Source organism: Phodopus roborovskii, unplaced genomic scaffold (assembly GCF_943737965.1).
Source record: "Phodopus roborovskii unplaced genomic scaffold, PHOROB, whole genome shotgun sequence".
NCBI classification, from domain to species: Eukaryota; Metazoa; Chordata; class Mammalia; order Rodentia; family Cricetidae; genus Phodopus; species Phodopus roborovskii.
Genome location: NW_026125062.1, coordinates 40029 through 60042, shown reverse-complemented (window position 1 = coordinate 60042; position 20014 = coordinate 40029).

The following is a 20014-nucleotide window of genomic DNA, read 5'->3' as shown; positions in this document are numbered from 1 at the left end:
CACACATATTCATGCACTACATACACGCTACACACATAAACCACATACACAATACACTACACACACACCTACTCATACACCAGACATGCAACACATTACACAACGCATACATAAACCACACACATATATATACCACATACACAATACACTACACACACATATTCAACAACCTTACATATCATAAACTATATACACACCACACACATATACCACACACACATATATACAACACACACAATACACTACACACACACCAGACATATTCATACACTACATACATACCACATACATATACCACACACACATACTCATACACCACACATACTCATGCACTACATACATGTGATGCATATATACCATACACACACCATACAGACACACTCACATACTATACCCAAACACACACCACACACAAACACATACCCACACACTCATATACTACACAATACACTACACACACACACAACATTCACAACATATATACACCACACACATCCCACACATACCACACAGACATACTCATACACCACACATATCCCTACACACAACACACACTTACAACACACATGCCACACACAAACATATACTACACATACTGCATACATACGCCACACATACTTACCACACACTCCATACATATACACAAATATATGTCACACATACTTATACCACACACATCACACACTACACACAGACCACACACATATACACATGTGCACACACACACAGATGCACATAAATTGCCCAGAACACACCACACTCTTCTGTGTGGTGAGCTCTCCCCATCTGGACCACATTTGGCTTTAGCAGAAATTAGACACCGTGTCACTGTGGTTTGGATTTTGAATCGCCTTTTGTTTACTTAAAGTTTTTCTTTTCATATATGTGGCTTTTAAATTTTTTTCTTAACTTTTAGACTGTCTTTATCATACATCCCATACAGAAGGACACACACAGATCATTTCTTTGAGTTTCTTTTGTTTGAAACAAGGTTTGCCTAAGTGGTTCAGGCTGGCCTTGAATTTACCAACCCTCTGCCTCAGGTTTCCAAGTGTTAAAATAGCGTGTGTCGCTATGCCTACTCACCAGGCACCCACCCAATAGGACACACAACAACATCTGGAGACATTTGCCCCATCACAGGTCAGGACAAGGCTGTTAGCTTCACAATGTTTCAAACTTCCCTCTCCGCTCAGACCACACCCACCACAAGACTTACATGACTCCAAATGTCAGGAAGGGTGACAGATAGTCTATCTAATGCAGGCCTGGTATAGATGACTCTGCCCCCAGCACTCAGAAACACTGGAGGATCCCTGCAACACCAGCACCCCAATGGTGGACACAGGAAAGAGAGCCAGAAGGTCAGAAGTTCAAGGTCATCCTCAGCTACAATAGTGAGTTTGAGGCCAGCCTTGGTGACTTGAGTCCATAATGAAGGAAAGGAAGGCAATGTAGCAACTAATAATTTAAAGCCTTGCTTGCATTACACAGGGCACTTTTTTTTTTCCTAAGACATTTTTTCTGTGTAACTGGCAGTCCTGGAACTCACTTGGTGGACCAGGCTCACTAAGATCCTTCTGCCTCTGCCTCCCAAGTGCTGGAATTAAAGGCGTGAGGCCATCACCACCAGCTGAGAAAAGATGCTGAGTCGGTCATGCAGTGGTGGTGCATGCCTTTAATCCCAGAATTTTGGAGGCAGGGGGTGGTGGGAGATGTCATTCTGTCTCAAACAAACAAACAAAAAAGGGATACACACAGCTACTAAAATGGTATCTCATATTTGCTGAATGCCAAATTTCATATCTACTCCATCCTTCTATCTTACTCTGTGGCCTTGCAGAGCAACTTCTGTACTACTGCAGTTGGCTCCTTCCTACCTACTGAACCCTTGGGTGAAAACTGTGGTGATTGTTGGTTTGTGCTTTAAAAGTGAAGCTTGCCTAAAGATCCGCGTGCGGAGCTAGCACTAATTAGCCATGGAGACCAGGCAGAGGTAGCACATGCCTTTATAATCCCGTCACTCAGGAGTCAGGGGCAGGTGGACCTCTGTGAGTTCAAGGTTACCCTGGGCTACATGAGATAGATCCAGTCTAAAAGAGAAACAGAGCCAGGCCGTGGTGGCTCACACTTTTATTCCCAGCACTTGGGATCATTTGCCTTTAATCCCAGCACTAGGGAGGTAGAGACAGGAGGATAAGGCTGGGCAGAGAGAGGAATGTAAGGCGGGAGGAGTCAGGCTCATGCATTCAGTCTGAGGATTCCTAGGACAGGATCGACCCTTTGGTCTGAGGATTTGGTAGAGCTAAGAACTAATGGCTGGGCTGCTGCTCTGCTCCTCTGATCTTTCAGTATTTACCCCAATATTTGACTCCAGGTTTTTGTTTTTGTTTTTTTTTTTTTTTTTAACTAAGACCAACTAGAATTTGTGCTACAGAGGACAGAACTCTGTGAGCTCTTGCAAACTCAAGTGGCCTGGCTTGGAGGCAGGTGCCTTTACCTGCTGAGCCATCTTGCCAGCCCCAATCAGTGCCTGGTGTCTTAGTTACTTTTCTGTCACTGTGATAAAACACATGACCAAGGGAACTTACAGCAAAAAGGATTATTTGGGCTTATGCTTCCAGAGGGTTAAGAATGCAGGATAGAGTCAGGTGTGGTGGTGCACACCTTTAATCCCAGCACCTGAGAGGCAGAGGCAGGCTGATCTCTGTGAGTTTGAGGCCAGCCTGGTCTATAGAGTGAGTGCTAGGACAGCCAGAGCTATGGAGAGACCCTGTTTCTGGGGTGGGGGAGAAATCGCATGATGGCAGAGCTGGGTACAGACAGCAGGCGTGGCAGCTGGGGCTGGAAACTGAAGGCTTTTTGAACTGGAAACTGAGATAGCAGACTCTAAATGATTCAAGTCTTTGTTACTTTTTAAAAATAAATTTATTTTTATTTTATGTGTATGGGTGTTTTGCCTATATGCATGTCTGTGCACCTTGTGTGGTCTTGGTATGGAAGCCAGAGAAGGGTGTTGGATCCCCTGGACTTGAACTCAGGTCCTCTGGAAAAGCAGTAAGCGCTTTTAACCACTGAGTCATTTCTCCGGCCCCTCCTTTCCCCTTACTTCTTGCTGCCTCGGCATAGATATTATCACGCTGAGGCCATGAGAGTAGGAAAATGAGCAAAGACATGACTGGAGATGTGGCTCAGTAGGTAGAGTGCACCACTAACATGCGTAAGACCCTGGGTTCAATCCCCAGCACCACATAAACCAGGCATTGGTGGAGGCAGGAAGATCAGGAGTTCAAGATCAGTCTCCACTACATAGTGACTTAGAGGCCACCAGGGGCCATATGAGATCCTGTCTCAAGGAGAGTTGAGTGTGGGTGTGCAGTGTTGAGCACCGGGAAAGAGGCTGGGATCTCACTGCAGCCTGAGACCACCTACATAGCTTTTAATCAAATGAAAATAAACTTCGATCCGGTGGGAAGCAGTGGGGATGGGTCCCTCTCAGCTGAATGTATAGAACAGGCATTCTTAGCAGGAATAAAAACTGACCTGGGCTTCCAGTAATTCCCATGCACAAATGACTGGCACGTCCCAAACCTCACCCAGCACCAGCACAGCGGCTCCCTGATGCTGAAGTGTACTGCCAAGCCACCAATGGCTCCCATTTCTGGAACCTTATCCTGAAGACTTCCTATGGCTTTAAATAAGGCAACATTTTTTTCCCCCTTGTGACATAGTGCTCACTGGATTCTCATAAAGAACTAAGAATGCCATCTAGAGTTTGTATCGCTTCGGTCTATCTTTCCTCTGGGGATTGGTTTAAAATCCAATCGTGGGGCGGGAGCTGGGAGCTGTGCCTTGCATTCATTAGTTTCTGAGGGAAGGGAGGAAATAAATACTGGGTTTCCTTGATGGTGATATAATTTACATAGCGGCAAAATTACAGCCTAGACTTCTAAGTAGCAATTAAATGTAGGGGAACAAAACAAACTTTGCTCTTCAATAGGCACTAGCAGAAGAGTAGAGACTGGGCAAACTGCTTATAAGATCCAGGGCTTGCTTGCTCAATCTCATTTGCCTAGAGGGGGAAAGTCCCTCACTTTCAGCCTTAAAACGGAAATAGAGAAGTCTCACGCACAGTAAAGTCAATCCTGAAAGCCCTAAAGCAGGGAAACAGATATGGAAGGATCTCAAAGCTCATGAGAAGGTAGACAGAAACTTTCTAAGCATGGTGGACATGATGTTCAGCTCAACAACAGACACATGGTCTTCCGGCAGTTTGCACTGATTGCTGGTTCCCCTCTGCACCCCAGGTTGGTCAGCAGCCTACAGTTCCTCGGCCTCCACTTCTCAAGGGCTGGGTTAACACAAAGCACCACACCAGCCTTCCTGAACTTTCTATGAGGACTAAAGCAGCGTGCATTGCGCTCGGACAGGACAGGACACATGAAAACACTGGGTGTGGGACAACTGTCATGGCTGCTGTCTCTCAGTGTCCCCTAATGTCTGGGACTTCTTCACAGACACTCGCTGTTGTGCTGGCTGTCCCCCCGGCCAAATGGCGCCATCTTCAGGAGTTTGGCCTGGCCTGCTCCCAACAGATTGCCACAACAGTTCAATTGTTGCACTCTCATAGAAGGAGGAGGAAAGGACCCTTGCCTGGGTATCCAGCCACACCCTCAACCAGTCACACAATTCTGCTCTAACCGCAGGTGGTCTTGTGGAGGATGCAGGTGGTAACAGACAGGGGAGGAGGTTCTATCTATGCAGCCTTGGGAAAGCCATCATCCCTGCTGGCTCCAGACTCCCACCATGGCTGCTTCAAGGCGACCCAGACTCCTGCCCTTTACCCCTCACCTGTGTTTTGTTAGAACCCCGATAAACTCATGGTTCTCCTGGTGGACTGGAGTCATAACCCGGTCTGTTGCTGGGACCACAGGATGATGGCAGAGTTGTTTATGTCACTGGGGAAGGAGTTTTAGCAACACTGTCCTCACCATGCAGCCACCCGGGAGTCGGGGACTAGACTCTACCAGAGAGGGGAACACAAGAGAGAGGCAGGTTGGGAGAGCTGTTGCCATCCATTGCTGAGCTCCAAATGACAGCAGTGTGCTGGTGTTAAATGCTTCCTGATCCCTGAGTGATGGCAGAAAGGGAAGTTGAGTCTCACTGGACATGGACTGCAATGCTGGAGATGTTTGTCCTCCCAGGGCCTGCCAAACACCAGGTATCAACAGCAGCATGTCCACGGTGACAAGTCCACACATACACTTATATACCACACATGCAACACATTACACACACGCCACACATAAACCACATACACATATATACCACACACACATACTCATACACCACACACATTCATATACCACACATATTCATGCACTACATACACGCTACACACATAAACCACATACACAATACACTACACACACACCTACTCATACACCAGACATGCAACACATTACACAACGCATACATAAACCACACACATATATATACCACATACACAATACACTACACACACATATTCAACAACCTTACATATCATAAACTATATACACACCACACACATATACCACACACACATATATACAACACACACAATACACTACACACACACCAGACATATTCATACACTACATACATACCACATACATATACCACACACACATACTCATACACCACACATACTCATGCACTACATACATGTGATGCATATATACCATACACACACCATACAGACACACTCACATACTATACCCAAACACACACCACACACAAACACATACCCACACACTCATATACTACACAATACACTACACACACACACAACATTCACAACATATATACACCACACACATCCCACACATACCACACAGACATACTCATACACCACACATATCCCTACACACAACACACACTTACAACACACATGCCACACACAAACATATACTACACATACTGCATACATACGCCACACATACTTACCACACACTCCATACATATACACAAATATATGTCACACATACTTATACCACACACATCACACACTACACACAGACCACACACATATACACATGTGCACACACACACAGATGCACATAAATTGCCCAGAACACACCACACTCTTCTGTGTGGTGAGCTCTCCCCCATCTGGACCACATTTGGCTTTAGCAGAAATTAGACACCGTGTCACTGTGGTTTGGATTTTGAATCGCCTTTTGTTTACTTAAAGTTTTTCTTTTCATATATGTGGCTTTTAAATTTTTTCTTAACTTTTAGACTGTCTTTATCATACATCCCATACAGAAGGACACACACAGATCATTTCTTTGAGTTTCTTTTGTTTGAAACAAGGTTTGCCTAAGTGGTTCAGGCTGGCCTTGAATTTACCAACCCTCTGCCTCAGGTTTCCAAGTGTTAAAATAGCGTGTGTCGCTATGCCTACTCACCAGGCACCCACCCAATAGGACACACAACAACATCTGGAGACATTTGCCCCATCACAGGTCAGGACAAGGCTGTTAGCTTCACAATGTTTCAAACTTCCCTCTCCGCTCAGACCACACCCACCACAAGACTTACATGACTCCAAATGTCAGGAAGGGTGACAGATAGTCTATCTAATGCAGGCCTGGTATAGATGACTCTGCCCCCAGCACTCAGAAACACTGGAGGATCCCTGCAACACCAGCACCCCAATGGTGGACACAGGAAAGAGAGCCAGAAGGTCAGAAGTTCAAGGTCATCCTCAGCTACAATAGTGAGTTTGAGGCCAGCCTTGGTGACTTGAGTCCATAATGAAGGAAAGGAAGGCAATGTAGCAACTAATAATTTAAAGCCTTGCTTGCATTACACAGGGCACTTTTTTTTTTCCTAAGACATTTTTTCTGTGTAACTGGCAGTCCTGGAACTCACTTGGTGGACCAGGCTCACTAAGATCCTTCTGCCTCTGCCTCCCAAGTGCTGGAATTAAAGGCGTAGGCCATCACCACCAGCTGAGAAAAGATGCTGAGTCGGTCATGCAGTGGTGGTGCATGCCTTTTAATCCCAGAATTTTGGAGGCAGGGGTGGTGGGAGATGTCATTCTGTCTCAAACAAACAAACAAAAAAGGGATACACACAGCTACTAAAATGGTATCTCATATTTGCTGAATGCCAAATTTCATATCTACTCCATCCTTCTATCTTACTCTGTGGCCTTGCAGAGCAACTTCTGTACTACTGCAGTTGGCTCCTTCCTACCTACTGAACCCTTGGGTGAAAACTGTGGTGATTGTTGGTTTGTGCTTTAAAAGTGAAGCTTGCCTAAAGATCCGCGTGCGGAGCTAGCACTAATTAGCCATGGAGACCAGGCAGAGGTAGCACATGCCTTTATAATCCCGTCACTCAGGAGTCAGGGGCAGGTGGACCTCTGTGAGTTCAAGGTTACCCTGGGCTACATGAGATAGATCCAGTCTAAAAGAGAAACAGAGCCAGGCCGTGGTGGCTCACACTTTTATTCCCAGCACTTGGGATCATTTGCCTTTAATCCCAGCACTAGGGAGGTAGAGACAGGAGGATAAGGCTGGGCAGAGAGAGGAATGTAAGGCGGGAGGAGTCAGGCTCATGCATTCAGTCTGAGGATTCCTAGGACAGGATCGACCCTTTGGTCTGAGGATTTGGTAGAGCTAAGAACTAATGGCTGGGCTGCTGCTCTGCTCCTCTGATCTTTCAGTATTTACCCCAATATTTGACTCCAGGTTTTTGTTTTTTTTTTTTTTTTTTTTTTTTTTTAACTAAGACCAACTAGAATTTGTGCTACAGAGGACAGAACTCTGTGAGCTCTTGCAAACTCAAGTGGCCTGGCTTGGAGGCAGGTGCCTTTACCTGCTGAGCCATCTTGCCAGCCCCAATCAGTGCCTGGTGTCTTAGTTACTTTTCTGTCACTGTGATAAAACACATGACCAAGGGAACTTACAGCAAAAAGGATTATTTGGGCTTATGCTTCCAGAGGGTTAAGAATGCAGGATAGAGTCAGGTGTGGTGGTGCACACCTTTAATCCCAGCACCTGAGAGGCAGAGGCAGGCTGATCTCTGTGAGTTTGAGGCCAGCCTGGTCTATAGAGTGAGTGCTAGGACAGCCAGAGCTATGGAGAGACCCTGTTTCTGGGGTGGGGGAGAAATCGCATGATGGCAGAGCTGGGTACAGACAGCAGGCGTGGCAGCTGGGGCTGGAAACTGAAGGCTTTTTGAACTGGAAACTGAGATAGCAGACTCTAAATGATTCAAGTCTTTGTTACTTTTTAAAAATAAATTTATTTTTATTTTATGTGTATGGGTGTTTTGCCTATATGCATGTCTGTGCACCTTGTGTGGTCTTGGTATGGAAGCCAGAGAAGGGTGTTGGATCCCCTGGACTTGAACTCAGGTCCTCTGGAAAAGCAGTAAGCGCTTTTAACCACTGAGTCATTTCTCCGGCCCCCTCCTTTCCCCTTACTTCTTGCTGCCTCGGCATAGATATTATCACGCTGAGGCCATGAGAGTAGGAAAATGAGCAAAGACATGACTGGAGATGTGGCTCAGTAGGTAGAGTGCACCACTAACATGCGTAAGACCCTGGGTTCAATCCCCAGCACCACATAAACCAGGCATTGGTGGAGGCAGGAAGATCAGGAGTTCAAGATCAGTCTCCACTACATAGTGACTTAGAGGCCACCAGGGGCCATATGAGATCCTGTCTCAAGGAGAGTTGAGTGTGGGTGTGCAGTGTTGAGCACCGGGAAAGAGGCTGGGATCTCACTGCAGCCTGAGACCACCTACATAGCTTTTAATCAAATGAAAATAAACTTCGATCCGGTGGGAAGCAGTGGGGATGGGTCCCTCTCAGCTGAATGTATAGAACAGGCATTCTTAGCAGGAATAAAAACTGACCTGGGCTTCCAGTAATTCCCATGCACAAATGACTGGCACGTCCCAAACCTCACCCAGCACCAGCACAGCGGCTCCCTGATGCTGAAGTGTACTGCCAAGCCACCAATGGCTCCCATTTCTGGAACCTTATCCTGAAGACTTCCTATGGCTTTAAATAAGGCAACATTTTTTTCCCCTTGTGACATAGTGCTCACTGGATTCTCATAAAGAACTAAGAATGCCATCTAGAGTTTGTATCGCTTCGGTCTATCTTTCCTCTGGGGATTGGTTTAAAATCCAATCGTGGGGGCGGGGCTGGGAGCTGTGCCTTGCATTCATTAGTTTCTGAGGGAAGGGAGGAAATAAATACTGGGTTTCCTTGATGGTGATATAATTTACATAGCGGCAAAATTACAGCCTAGACTTCTAAGTAGCAATTAAATGTAGGGGAACAAAACAAACTTTGCTCTTCAATAGGCACTAGCAGAAGAGTAGAGACTGGGCAAACTGCTTATAAGATCCAGGGCTTGCTTGCTCAATCTCATTTGCCTAGAGGGGGAAAGTCCCTCACTTTCAGCCTTAAAAACGGAAATAGAGAAGTCTCACGCACAGTAAAGTCAATCCTGAAAGCCCTAAAGCAGGGAAACAGATATGGAAGGATCTCAAAGCTCATGAGAAGGTAGACAGAAACTTTCTAAGCATGGTGGACATGATGTTCAGCTCAACAACACTGAAGTTTAGTCAGGAAGTTCCGTTTGGTCCTGGAAGACAAACCCTGGGTTCCCAGTAAGCTCTTGTCATTTGCTTCCAGAGTCTTGTTTTCATTTTTCTTTTGTTTTTATCTTTAAAGTATTTTCTTTCTAGCTGGGCTGTGGTGGTGCACGTCTTTAATCCCAGCACTTAGGAGGCAGAGGCAGATGGATCTCTGTGAGTTCCAGGCCAGTCTGGTCTATATAGTGAGTTACAGGACAGCCAGGGAGGGCTGTTACACAGAGAAACCTTGCCTCAGGGAAAAAGAAAAAGAAAAAAAGACAAAGTCGACTCCAGGTCTTGCCAAACACTCCTTATCAAAGGCAAGCACTCTAATTAGACCCCTCTGGTTTACACAAAAGCATGCGGTGTGCACCCCTATCAGCCTCCAGCCAGTATCCTCAGTTGCTACTTAGCCTTGAGGGCTAAGATGATTGCTGGTCACCGGGCTGTCTCCCAGAGCCGCTGCGACAATCTACACAGACGGGTTGGCTCAGAACAGCAGGGTTTATCCTCACACCGTAGAAAACATAAGTTTGACTCGGATGGCGGCTCTGGGGCCAGTGCTCACCCTGGGGCTCCAGGCAAAACTTCTTGCTTAGTCCATCTGCTGGCTCCAGACAGCTTTGGCCTGGGACTGTGACTCAGAGGCTTCTCCAGGCTCTGCCTCTTCCTTCCTCTTACAGGTTTGGTTATCATCTGATTGGCGGTCTGCCCCCATGAGTCCAGGCTCCTCTATCACAGGTGTAACACCACCCCTCTTTCAGCAGACATGTCCTAAGAGAGACGCATTTCAGTCTGTGCTGGCTCCCCAGTGCTGGAGGGGCAGAGGGTCTGAGTCCTTCAGCTCCTGCTGCTGGTGGTGCTGTGTGTGTGTGTGTGTGCGCGCGCGTGCGTGTGTGTGTGCGCGTGTGTGTGTGCGTGTGTGTGTGTGCGCGTGTGTGTTTGCTCACCAGTACACCAGCATGGCACAGTATGAAGGGCAGAGACTGCTGCTGTCGTCTTCCTTTAATGGCTCCACTTAATTGCTTTTTTGACCCAGGGCCTCTTCCTTAGCCTGGAGTCCACTGTTTTGACTGAACTGGCTGGTGAGAGACTCTGGGGTCCATCTGAACTCCAAGCTACAGGTGCCCACAGTCATGCTTAGCTTTTCCTTATGTGGGTGCTGGGCCTCCAAGTCACTGGACTTAAGTAAAAAGCACTCTACCCACCAAACCATCTCCGTACCCCATGGTTTTTGAAGCAGGGTCTCACATAACCAAGGACGGTCTTCAATTCTCCTTGTAGCTGAGGCTATCCTTGAACTCCCAATCCTCTTGCCTGTACCCCCTCAAGTACTGGGGTGACAGGGATGTACCACCACAACCAAGTGTGACCCCAGTTTTAGACAAGAAAGTTCTTTGCATGATGCCTGGCTGACCTCGACCACACAACCACATTAGCTATTGCCATCCCCAACAGATCAATCGTCCCTCGGCTTTTCCAGATCTCACACCTTCAGCTGAGTAACAGGAAGTAGCCTAAGGAAGGCCTTCTCCCCGGTACAGAGATTCAGCTGGGTGCATGCCTGGAACTCTGCTCCTTAGAGGCCAGCAGGAAGATCCTGAGTCCCAGACTAGCCTGGGCTACATCACAAGGCATTTTTCTCCAAAAATAAATACATTATTAACAGCCAAAAAGATGCAAAGCTAAGGACTAGACACCACCTTCCACAATTCCCTTCTCCATTGGAAGTGACTGCTTTTCCATTGTGGGTGGAGTATGGTGTGGGCTGTGGAGAAAGCCACCACCTTTGGAATCCAGAGATGAGATGGGAGGACATTCTGTTCCTGTCTCTTTATCCTCTTCATAAAGATGAGGAGGAGGAGGGGTTACTGCAGACATGACTAGGTAATTAGGAATCCTCACTGTTCTTCCCAGGTTTGGTTCTCAGCACCCACACATAGGCTCCCAACCAACTATAACTCCAGCTCCAGAGGACCCAACCTCATCTCCCTCTGTGGGCACCTGAACACAGGTGGTGCAAGCACACACACACACACACACACACACACACACACACACACAAATAAATTAATCTTAAAAAAAAAAAAAAAACCAAGCTGGAGGGCAGTGGTGGTTTAATCCCAGAGCTTAGGAGGCAGAGGCAGGTGGATCTCTGTGAGTTCAAGGCCAACCTGGTCTTACAAGAGCTAGTTCCAGAACAGCCTCCAAAGCCACATAGAAACCTGTCTTGGAAAAACAACAATAACAAAACGAAACAAAAAAACAGGAAAATAAGGTGGCTCTGAACTCATTTCTCATTAATCATTACCTACTTTTTTTGAAAATTTTTATTTATTTTGCATATGAGTACACAAATGCCACAACACACATGTGGAGGACAGAGTATAACTTTTGGGAGTCAGCTCTCCATAAGGTGGTTATGGGTTCTGGCACGCCAACCCAGGCTTGGACCGGTAGCTGACACCTTTATCTCCCCCCCCCTCACCCCCCAGCGATCCGGGAAGCAGCTTGAAGCCTCTTGGGATTTATCTCTTTTCATCATCATGAGCTTGAATGCCTTGGCAGTCTACCGCGGAAGCTTCCAGGAGCCTTGTGGCAATAGGAGACCCCCATCGTCCAGCAGAGCACCCCAGTGCATCAGCCTGGTCATTTCAGGCCTGGTTTGTGATCCAGCAGGCCGTGCAGCAGCGAGTCCAGAGACTTGGGAGTGACCTGAAATCACTGAGCGTCACCAGGGAAGGCTTCATGAAACAAGCCGGAGATCTTGTTCCCCCACCCACCCAATTGCAACTTCTCTTTCTTCCCACTTGCCAAATTTGGAAGTGGGGGCTAAGAGCCCGTCACCAGCTGCAGATCCTAGAACCCTTTTGTCAGAGATTGTTCTAGAAGCAAGCATGGAACCCAGTTGTGACCACAAAAAACAGAAGTGGAAGCGTAGTAAGAAACTTAGGGCCGGAGAGAAGACTTGGAGGATAAGAGCCCCCTTTGCTCTTGCAGAGGACACAGGTTCAAATCTCAGTGCCCACATGGTCTCTCCCAACCATTAATAACTCCAGTTCCAAGGAACCTGTGTCCTCTTATACTCTGAGAACATCAGGAATGCATTGGTACATGTTCATGTATGCAAACAAAACATTCATACACATAAATACATCGTTTAAAAAATATTTTTGAAGGGTTTCCTCCCCCAGCCCCCAGAAAAGATAGATGTTCAAGACAAATTTCCTTCTACTGCTTTGGACATTATTGTGAGGTGCTAGGAGCATCTTTAGGGTACAAGCCTTGGTTCTGACATCCCCAACAGACTAGAGTGGGTCACCTGTCCCTGATACACCAATGGAAGACATGGGTCTTAGTGAAAGGCAGAGAGGGTTACTCAGTGCAATCACATTGAGACAAAGGCATCCGGGGTCCCCAAGCCCGTTCTCCAGGGCCCCAAGCCCATGCTCGGGTTACTGAATGACTTTTGGGCTTAAATGCAGAACTGAGAGGAAGAGATGAAGATACACTTAGTGAAGCCTTCCTGGGGTGACCGGTGTCCTTGATCCCTGTCTCAGCGCTGATCCTGTGAGTGGGTCCCCGGCAGTCTGTCCCCCTGCCATGCGCTTCTGCTCCAGTGTGTCTGGCATCACCCGCTGGGGTAATTATCCTCATTTAGGGGGTGTACTGTCCTAGATTTTGCTCTTCCAGGAGTCTGAGGGGACTGCTGGGTTAGGACAAGAGCTCACCTCTGAGCCTTCGGCCAAAGTACAGATGTAAAGTGACGGCAGAGAACTATGGCTTCCAACCCTCCTTCTGCAGCGTTTGTAGGCCTGAGGAGTTGACATTGCTTCTTCCCAAAGCACTGCAGCTGTGAGTGTCTGCTTTGGGAGCATGTGCCTGGCTGTGGCAGCCGTCCCGGGACTGTGAGGACTGGACAAGGATTCTGAGATGAGGAGGGCTGGTTTTTCAGTGGTATTGGTGATCTTCTGATGCCACCTCTTGGTGACCTTCGGGCTCTTGTTACATGAAGTAAATAGTGGCATAGGGTGCAAAATTTAGTCCCCTCATTGGTACTGGCATCAGAAAACACTCCAGTAGAGGGAGGACCAGGGCACTATCCTATCACAGAGCCCCTAACAGAGAAGGAGATAGGCCTGACTTTGACTTTATTTATTTATTTGTGCATGTGGGAACACAGCACGTGGGAGGGAGAGAGAGTCCAAAGGCAACCTTGGTTATCATTCTTAAGATGTTTCCCCATTTGCGGGCATATTTACATATGTGTTTGAATGCACGCACCACAATGAACCGGGGCCCTCTGAAACCATGAGCCAAAATGAATCCTCCCCCACCCCGTAGATTCTGTCAATTACTTTCATGACAGTGGTGAGAAAGGCAACTGAGTTTTAAAATTTTGCCTTTATTTTTACTTATATGTGTCTGTACGTAAGCCACACGCATGCATGCAATACCAGAAGAGGCCATAAGGGGGCGATGTAAACTGCCCAACAGGGGTGATGGGAACCAAATTTGATTCCTTGGAGCCATCTCTCCAGCCCTGAAAAGGGATTGATATAATATTAGTTTTCTCCTTAAAGCTTCTGCCTCCAACTACAGTCACGTTGTGAATTTGAAGCAGATTTGTTCAGCCCCTAACAGTCAATTTCAATGGCAGGACAAGGTTCTCCCCTCACCCCATGCCAACCCAGGTCCCAAGTTTGACCCTCTGAGCCAAGGCACTGGTTGACGGAATTTTCATAGTTAAATTCCTTCACTCAGCCTTGTGGTCTGAAAGAGCTGGAGTCTAGTGCTAGAGGCCGAGGCTGAGCTCGGATAGCACCCGGCTGGCGTCTGATCGGAAGCTGCCTTCGGGCCGGCGTTATCAGTGAGTCTCCTGAGTTTAGATCCACAGGTAATTCCATGAGCTCCTTTTTTTCCCCTCCTGGCTGTTGAGAAACTTTCCCGATTGGTCTAATATCTAGATTTTTGGCGCTTGAACCGGAAAAATCTGAAGTCAGCCCAAGTTTTGTGACCTCACTGGGTGACTTTCACACACTTCTGGATGAAACAAGGGTCCCCTTTATTAGGATTGTGTCAGGGGGCATGTTCAGATCTCCAAAAACCTGTGGATGAGCCTCGGAAGGAAGGCATGAGATCTGAAAGGGAAAGGTTCCTGGGAGAACTTTGTCCTCCATCCCCAAAGATATGCCTTTCAGCTCCCACAGGAGCGCCTCACCCCATTCCAGGAGAGTCCAAGGGCCAATGAGAAGGTTTCCCTCAGTTGATGTGCAATAAATATGAATATGCAAAACAACAACAGAAGATGACAGTGTGCTGCCCTTCCGGTAGCCCAGCAAAACGAACTGCAAATGTCAAACTCTAGGCCCCTCTGACAAAGACGATGAAGCCTAGAAGCTGAAAACAAAACAGAAGCCAAGAAGATCTCTCTGCTAGGCTAGCCCAGATGTCACGGGCTGGCCAACACCCTTTCCTGCAAAGCCCTGTAAGTGTCAGAAGCCAGGCCATTTTCAAGCCAAGCACCCAGCAAGCCCCCCTTGCTAGGTTTGAGCCTCTAATACCCTTAGGTCCCCTCCATCCCCCAAGTAAATCCCTCCTTCGAGTCTCCAATCTATCGGAGACACCCTGCGGACCGGGTATACATTATCTGTGGCTTTACCCTGGTGGCTTCTTGTAACTTTACTCAACAGTTTGGAAAAACAAACAATTCCATTCCGACCTTTCCGATTTCTTAGGCATCTGTGCCCCTCCCAGGCCTGTATTCGTCATGACCCCGTTATTACAGAACTCGAGGTCGATAACGGGTGGCCTTAGGTTGAGTTCTTTTTCTGCTTCACCTTAAAATGCTAACTATGCTGGTGACTGATGGCAATTATATAAATGGTCTTTGTTTGGACTTATCTGATCTTCCCCTATCGAGGGGTTTAATCTCAGCCTTCCAGGAAAGAAAGCCTCCTTTTGGCTGGGGGGGGGGGGGAGGTAGGAGCAATCTTCAGCAGCTGTTGTCACCTGCTGTGAGCTGTTTACTCCTGTGAGCCATGAAGCAGGATGGAAAGTTGCTGCATTTAAGATTCCGTTTTTTTTAAAACACACATTTACTTAGGGAGTGGGTGGTGTGTGCACGTGTGGAGAAATGAGGACAACTTTTGGGAATGATAAGTGGTTGGTTCTCTTCTTCCATTGTGAGGGGGTTCCTGGAATTGAACTCAGGTCAACAGCTTTGGCAACAAGCACCGTTACCCACTGAGCCATCTGGTCAGCCCAAGTCACTTGACCTTAAGGAAATATATATATATGTATATATATACGTATATACATATACGTATATATATACATATATATGTGTATATATATATATATATGGACATATGGACATACATATATATGCCCTCCAGGTAATACATTTTGGGCAATATGGAAGTTTTCTGTCAGTGCTGGGAGTTGTAAATATCAGTCCCATTCAAAACACTCCATTGCTACGTGAGTGATTGCTTTATAAAAATTTGGGAAGGAGCCACAGAAGGAAGGAAATAAAAGCCACTTCATGGACCAGAATCCCTCAAGTAAGCAGGGTCCTGGGACCCATGGGGGAGGGGCAAGCCCTTCCCGCCCTTTTCAGTGGCGACCAAACCTTGGGCCCCACCCGCGTTTACAAACCGTAGCTGTGTCCTCTACATTGCTGTGTCTGTGGTCACAAGTCCTTACCAAGTGTTACTTCAGAAAAATCCATTTTAAAGAAGGGGAGGGAGAGAAATAAAGAAAACTGACAAGAACGGCCTCTCCCCTTCCCTCCTCCCTCCACCCCACCCTCCCCAGGAGAGTCAAGCTTTCGTACCTGGAATAGTGGGGGGGGGGGGACCTTCAGCTCTAGGTGGAAATGTTGGAGGACGTATTCACTCTTTACTTTAGAATTAATTGCCCTCCCTTAATTCCTAGGCGAGGCTTAGGGCGGATAGCAGCGCCTTCTTCATGATAATACAATTTTGTATGTTAAACAACAGATGTCAAACAGAAAAAAGGAGACAGGCCTTGGCTTTTCTTTTCCTGTGGCCCTTGTTCCCCCACCCCTCAAAGCAGCCATTTTTTCAGTTGCCATGACAGTGGCGTAGGAGTTTATCATTTTCCCATGCCTGCTGCATGCTAATGCCGGATCAATGCAGGCGCGTTATCTGGGGAGGCTAAGAAAGGTGGGGGACCCAGCCTGCCCCGCCGCTCCCTCCCCCACACCATCCTTAGTTTCCACTTTAAGGAGCGATGTATGTAAAGCCCAAGTTTCACTTGCCTATTAACATATCAGTTACAATCAGCCACAGAATTACTGAAGTCCCCAGCACGTGTTTACAAAGCAAGCCGGCCTTGCTTCCTTTGAAAAGAACAAAGGCGGGCTAGCCTCCAGAAATCATATTTGTGCATCACCTAAGCCAATTCCGCCCTTCTTACCCTAGCCCCGAAACTTACACCCGTCCACACTGAGGAGGGGACGGAAGCTTCCTGGAGAAGCCCCCAAACTGAGAAAAATCATAACATTTCCAAAACAATACTGTCTAAAAAAAGTGACGAAGAAATCAAGAAAAAGAAGGAGGCTAAAAAAGGAAAACAACAAAAAACCTATCTGTATTGAAGGAATCGGAGTAAAGAAAAACTTTAAAACTGAGTGGGAGAGAAGGTTCGGGAACGTGCTCTAGTCGGGGGTCACTTTCCTCGGTGCTTTGGGTCTGTGTGAAACCCTTTGTCATCTCAGAATCTTTGAGTTGGGGCCTCAGAGTTAACTGTGCTTAAACAGAGGGCGACAAAGAAAAAGGGAAGTTTTTTTTTTTTTTTTTTTTTTTTTTAAGCTGCAGAACCAGACCAGGACAGAAGCGAAATTAACCCCCAAGTGATTGATAGCATGCTAGGCGTTATTCCCCCCCACCTTAATTTCCAACAGAATACAGCAATGCCTGTCAGCCGGTTTTTCCTAATCCCTTAAAAAAAAAAAAAACTTGAGTCAGTGGGCCCCTAAAATGATTGTTTCAATTGTCAATAGTTGCTTTCTTTGCCATTGTCCGGCTGTGCCAGGCATCTGGCACATTTATTCCTTTTTTGTTATTTTGAGTTGTTCTTTTATCGTTTACCCTCAGGAAGCAGCCTTAGCTGGCTGCAGATAAGACCTCCTATCCAGATGTGCATATCAAAGGAAGGGCAGCTACTTATTAAGAAAAACTTTCTTCTTAAGCCCAGCTCCTGTTCAAAGGAATGAGAGAGCCCGTGGCGTCGGTGACAGGCTGGTAATTCAATGCCCCCGTCCCCTCTATGCCTGGATTGGGTGGGGGGTGAGAGGAGCAGAGTGTTTGGTGAGATCTGTGTTTCAAAGCTGAAAAGGGTCTCTTATAACAGCGCATCTGCCCCAGATGTGGGCGTTTACATACTGCCAGGTTTATTCCGGGGGAAATGAGTGCGCCCCAAGTGGACGAGCAGCTATGCTGAGCGATGGACTTTGGAAGCTAAAATGGTTTTTCAGAAGAATGCAATGCACTTGTATGGAAAATACTGGATTTCAATAGCTGTCAACATGCACTTCCTCTGGCTTCGAAAATATGTTTAATAATACAAGTCACATACAGAGCCCCAGACTGTCACCACGGCCCTGCCATTAGGGCAGAATGCTCTGTAGGTACCATGCAAATCTCTTCCATAGGATTTCCAACGCACAAATGCAGATCTCAAACACTCGGGACTCAAAGGATGACTCTGTGGATAAAGGCACTTGCTGCCAAGCCTAATGCCCTGAGTTTGATTCTTGGGACTCACATGGCGGGAGGCAAGACAGACTCTCAGAAGTCCTCTGATTGCCACATATACTGTTCCCACTCCCACGATAATCATAAAATATATAATAGAATTTAAAAAATTATACCAGGCATTATGGTGCATGCCTTTAATCCCAGCACTCAGGAGGCAGAGGCAGGTGGATCTCTGAGTTTAAGGTCAGCCTGGTCTGCAGAGCAGTTCCATAGCTACATAGAGAACCCCTGTCTCAAGAGCAAAACAAAGACAAACAACCAGAATACCACTGCTCTGAAGCTACAAACTCTGTATGGTGATATTTAATAAAAATAAAATCTGCAGCGGGGTTTGGAGAAATGATCCATGGTTGAAAACATGTACTGCCCTTGCAGAGGACCCAAGTTCGATTCCAAGCATGAGGCAGCTCACAACTGCCTACAATTCCAGGTGGCTCGGTTGTCTCAGGCCTCAGCAGGTGCACATACTCAGGTACACAAACCCACACATGGACACAAAATTAAAAATACAAAGTTAAAATACATTTTTAAATCTGCATGGGTGTTTGGGTCTTTGCTAGAAGACAAAGATGCTGTTGTTTTGTGGGCATTTTTGTTTTGTTTTGGTTTTGGTTTTGGTGTTTTGGAGACTTCATGGGAGCCTGGAATGTTCTGTGCCTATGAAAACACATGTCCCGAAATAGAAGGGTGTCAACAGGACTAGGGCAGGGAGGCCGGCCAGGTTCTAGGAGACAGTACACTGTCTTTACATCACAGGAGGAAGTGGACCAGAAAAAGAGCCTGTTTAAAAACTAGAGAGATACTGTTTAAGAATAGTAATAACTAATTGTCTTAGTTAGGGTTTCTATTGCTGTAACTAAACACCATGACCAAAAAGCAAGTTGGGGAGGAAAGGGTTTATTTGGCTCACACTTCCACATCACTGTCCATCATTGAAGGAAGTCAAGGAGGGCAGGAACCTGGAGGCAGGAGCTGATGCACAGGCCATGGAGGGTGCTGCTTACTGGCTTGCTTCCTTTGAGTTGCTCAACCTGCCTTCTTATAGAATCCAAGAATGCCAACCCAGGAATAGCCACACCCACCATGGGCTGGGCCCTCCCCCACTGATCACTAATTGAGAAAATGCCTTACAGCTGGATCTCATGGAGGCATTTCCTCAACTGAGACTCCTTCCTCTCTGATGACTCTAGCTGTGTCAAGTTGACACAAAACCAGCCAGTACACTAATTAATTTTTTAATAAGGATAAAGAGAAGCCAGACAGTGGTGGCACACACCTTTGATCCCAGCACTCGGGAAGCAGAGGCAGGCAAATCTCTGTGAGTTTGAGACCAGCTTGGTCTACAAGAGCTAGTTCCAGGACAGCCTTCAAAGCCACAGAGAAACAAACAAAAAGGATAAAGAGGAGGAAGAGAATAAGGTAATCTCTAGGGGGCTGGAGAGGTGATCTGTGGTTAAAAGCACCGTCTGCTCTTCCAAAGGACTCAGGTTCAATCCCCAGCACCCACAAGGCAGCTCCCAACTGCCTGTAACTCCAACTCCAGGGGCTCCAGCACCCTCACACAGACACACATGCAGACAAAA